This window comes from Podarcis erhardii, assembly GCF_964252035.2.
Source record: "Podarcis erhardii genome assembly, chromosome: 3".
NCBI lineage: Eukaryota > Metazoa > Chordata > Lepidosauria > Squamata > Lacertidae > Podarcis > Podarcis erhardii.
The window spans coordinates 99,123,995-99,128,327 of record NC_138507.1 but is presented as its reverse complement, the minus strand read 5'-3'; the positions used below and the strand labels follow the sequence as shown (position 1 = coordinate 99,128,327).

Here is a 4,333-nt window from a genome sequence, read left to right as displayed (position 1 = left end):
GGGTTTTCTTTTTTGCCATACTATCTTTAAAAAAACAAAACCCTCCAGCTTCACTTTGTACCATTACTACAAACCATAAACTATTCATTTTGGTTTACTTTTTGTCACTTTATGAAATGTAAAATGTTTGCACTCCCTTTAAGTTGGTCAGAGAAAATATTTCTTACATTGGTTTTGACAAATGTAATTTTAAAGCTCCTTTTTATGTACAGTTTTTCAGTTACAATAAAGAAAAATAAAAACTTTTAAATGAATGGCCGTTTAAAGGCCCACATGTATATCAACTATTTCTGGGTTCGAGTGACTGGATGGAAAAGGGGGTTTGGGTTGCAACTCTATATTGCGGTTGCACATGTGTACCCTTTCAATTAACAAATTGAAATACCGTATTCTTGATAGGTAATATTACCATTTTAATATAATAGCTTTAAAGAACCAGAGCCTTATACATTGTGATGTGAGAGACAGTACATACTGTATATAGCTTTAGAGTCATGATCCCATAATTCAGAGAGGCTGGGAGCTTGGAGACTAGACACACTACTTTTAACACAGATGCAGTTAACGTATGTAATGGCAGAGCGTAAGAACAAATGAATTCTGCTATATCAGGCCAAAGGCCCATCTAGTCCATCATTCTCACAAAGGAGTACCTGAGTGCAAAAGCACTCTCACTTGTGACTGCCTGCAACTGCTATTCAGTTGGCACTGCCGCTGGACAGTGGAGACAAACCTATCCATTGCACCTACTAGCCACTGATGGTCTTCCCCATGAATTGGTCTGATCTTTTAAAGCCATCCAAATTGGTGGCCATCACTACCACATGGAGCAAATTCCATAGTTCAAGTATGTGCTGTGTGAATAAGTACTTTCTTTTGTCTGTCCTGAATCTTTCAACATTCGGTTTCCTTGATTGGCCTCAATTACAGTGGTACCTCGGGTTACAAACACTTCGGGTTACAGACTCCGCTAAACCGGAACTTAACCTCAGGATGAGAACAGAAATTGTAAGGCGGCGGCAGCAGCAGGAGGCCCCATTAGCTAAAGTGGTACCTCAGGTTAAGAACGGACCTCTGGAACGAATTAAGTACGTAACCAGAGGTACCACTGTACTAGTATGTCTATCCACTTTCTCCACACGGTCCATAATTTTATACTATCATGTCCCCTCTTACCTGGTCTCTAAAAAGCCCCAAATATTTTAACCTTTTCTCTTAAGGTACAGTGGTACCTTGGGTTACATACGCTTCAGGTTACAGACTCCGCTAACCCAGAAATAGTACCTCAGGTTAAGAACTTTGCTTCAGGATGAGAACAGAAATCGTGTGGTGGTGGCAGCAGGAGGCCCCATTAGCTAAAGTGGTGCTTCAGGTTAAGAACAGTTTCAGGTTAAGAACGGACCTCCGGAACTAATTAAGTTCTTAACCTGAGGTACCACTAGAGAGAATTGGAAAGGACCACAAGGGTCATCTAATCCAACTCCCTGCAATGCAGGAATTGCCCAGCATGGAGCTTGAGCCCACAACCCTGAGATTAAGAGTCTCATGTGCTATGTTCGATCCCCTTGATCTTTTCTGTCGCCCTTTCCCAAACCTTTTCCCGCTCTACAATATCCTTTGAGGTGAGAAGATGTCAGCAGTGTTCCAACCTCAGTCAGTCCATAGATTTTTGTAATGCATTAAGATTTGGCGACTTTATTTTCAGCCGCTTTCCTAATCCCCCCTAGCCTATGCATGCACACTCAGAAAGAAATTCCATTGCGTTCAATGGCACTTACTCCCTGGTGCATGTGCACAGGACTGCAGCCTTTATTTTCAGAACTACTACGTGACTTTAAAAGAACAATCTTTTTACTTAACCTACTTAAACACAGTGGGACTTGCTTACACATAAATATAAGCCTGAACAGCAGGCTAGAGAACCTCAGGCCCAGGGATTCAGTGAGGCCCCCATCTCAAGACTACTCTGGCTTTGCCCCTCACCAGCCCTGCTCCACACCGCCTTGGAGTGCTTTGTCTAGCTGGAATGTGTCCTTGAACTGTGACAGAGTCTCCTGGTTGAAGATATTTATGTACTGTATATAGAAACCCCTTGATGTTTATGCACCTAGAATGTACTGTACGTACAATCCAAATCTTATCACTTTTGCCTCTGGCCACATGCAGCCCTGACAGGCTGTCAGTGGAAGGTTGCCCCCCAAAAGAAATGTGCCCCTTAGCACAATATCTCTATCACTTCCTGTGGCGGAAGTTATTAGTTTCTATGCTACCCTTCATCTGAAGATCACAGCGGTTTGCAATATAGAAACGCAAAAATCCATGCCATGATAAAACAAAAAATATCCCACCCCGGTTTAAAAGGCTATATAGATGGTTTAATAAACTAAAGGCCTGGGAGAAGATGTTTTTGCCTGGTGCCTAAATATAACATAATGAAGGTGCCAGGTAAGCCTCCCTTGCTGGGCAGGGGCAGACTTTGGCAACATGCCACCCTGAACAAGGTCCCCACCCTGAATATTTATTATTTTCACAATAATCCGTTACTTTTTAATGAATCTTCTCAGCAAAGATGGGTTTAAATGTAAATGCGTATGTATAAATAGGGGTTTTGTTGTTGTTTTGCATCCCTTAAATCCGGCATTGTCAAGGGAGAGCGGTCCACAAGCTGGAGCCAACGCCAAAAAGGTCCTTTTTCCGTGCTGCCACCCTCTGGACCACTGGTGGACGAGGCACACCGATGATGATCGCAGAGTCCGAGTGCGTCGGTTCCTATTTAAACGTGCACTGCTACAGTATATGCTTTATATTCTGCTGGCTCAGAAGGCCCAGCCAGTGCAGCGCTGTATTCTCCCGGCGTCCCAACTGATGCAAAGGAGCAACTCGCAAGCAGGACGCGAGCGCAAGAGCGCGGTGTGTTTTCCTCCCTCGGGATTCCCATCCCCGGTTCCTCAAGAGGCACACTCGGGAAGAAAGTGCATCCAAATCGCCCTGGAAATCTAAGCGCGCTGGCTTGAGAGAAGATCAAGAAGCACAGAACAGAGCAGATTCGGTTTGCAGGCTGTGTCGCCACTTTGGGAAAGCCCCTTCCACTCTACCCCGCTCCTCTTCCCAGAAGGCGGCAGCGTGACTCGTTCAGTTGCCATGAAACTGAAAGCCCCGGCGAGGAAGCGCGAGAGGGGGCGGCTGGCGGGGAAAGAGGAGGCCTGCTCTCGTCTCGGGAAACCGCGAGGCCTTTCCACGCACCTCCGTCTCCCCAGCGGCTCGGCAGCAGGAAAAAGTTCCCTCCGCCCGGCCGGGCTGCGGGAGGAAGGGGCTCTGCTCCCCGGGAACCGCGCGGAGACGCGCGCGCAGCTGCCTTGGCCAGCCGCCCCGGTAAGTCGGAGGGCGGCGAGGAGGCGAGTCCAGCCGGCCGCCCTTCTGCGCACCGGGGAGTAAGCGCCGTGCAACTTAATGGCACTTACTTCCGAGTAAACACGGGCGGGGAAGGGAGGCGGGCGGGTTGGCCGGAGCTCGCGCGCTCGTTCGCCTTTGTCCACTGAAGGCACCCGCGCGTGTAGGGAGGAGAACAAAAGAACAGCCGGGCATGCGAGGAACGTGCGAAGGGCTGGGACACGTGTACCCCGCCCACCACTCGCACCCGAAGGCAGTCGCCCTCTAACAAAAGCTGCCCTCCAAGGCGTTCCGGCAGGAGAGGGGAGTGGCTCTTCCTGGGCGGGACAAAAGAAAGGCTGGGCAGGCGGCGCCCCGCCCTGAGGGAGCTGCCGGGCTCCACCCCGTGGTAGGGCCGGCCCCGCGTGGGCGCCTACGTCAGCCCCGCGCCCCTCCCCGGCCCGCCGGGTTTGCTCCCCACGTGCTCCTGAGACGGCGCTCAGCGTTTCCTCCGTTGCTATTGGCTTGCTTGGAGTCGACTAGAACAGCTGCTTGGGCGGACCCGGAGCGCTGCGTGAGTAAGTGCCTCAGTCTTGGGTTTCTCTCGAGAGGCGCGGGGAGGCTGCGGTGGAGGGACGGAAAGCGGGCGGGAGCTTGTGTGGCCTTTGAAGCCCCGCAGTCGAGGACCTGAGAGGGGGCGCCCCAGGTGAGTCAGGGTGGTGCTGGAATTAGAGAATGGTCGGGAATGGGTATTGTTACCCAGCTATATGGCTTGCCTTTTCATTTAGTGTTCTGTTGCTGCCGGATGAGCTAGTGTCAGTTTGCTGTGAATGCTTTACGGCGTTCATGTCAATGCATAGCTGTCAACTTTCAGATTTGAAAATAAGGGATCAGCAGCCTCACCTGTCCCGGGGACAGTCTACGGGATATCTAACGGTGCTGGAATAAGAGAACTTCCCACCAA

General features: G+C 49.8%; 1 protein-coding gene across 3 annotated transcripts in view; it reads left to right on the top strand.

Moving 5' to 3' along the window:
- The first annotated feature begins 390 nt into the window (after nt 1–390).
- The window catches only part of TRAF5 (TNF receptor associated factor 5), a 29,035-nt gene continuing 25,092 nt past the window's right edge, over nt 391–4,333 (top strand). The window contains exon 1 of one of the 3 annotated variants that reach the window (XM_081854744.1): nt 391–3,372. The gene's annotated coding sequence lies outside the window, so the exon portion shown is untranslated. Of the gene's footprint in view, nt 3,373–3,821; nt 3,948–3,971; nt 4,076–4,333 lie in introns of those variants that run through there. The other 2 variants (XM_081854745.1, XM_081854743.1) reach the window with 2 other exon arrangements.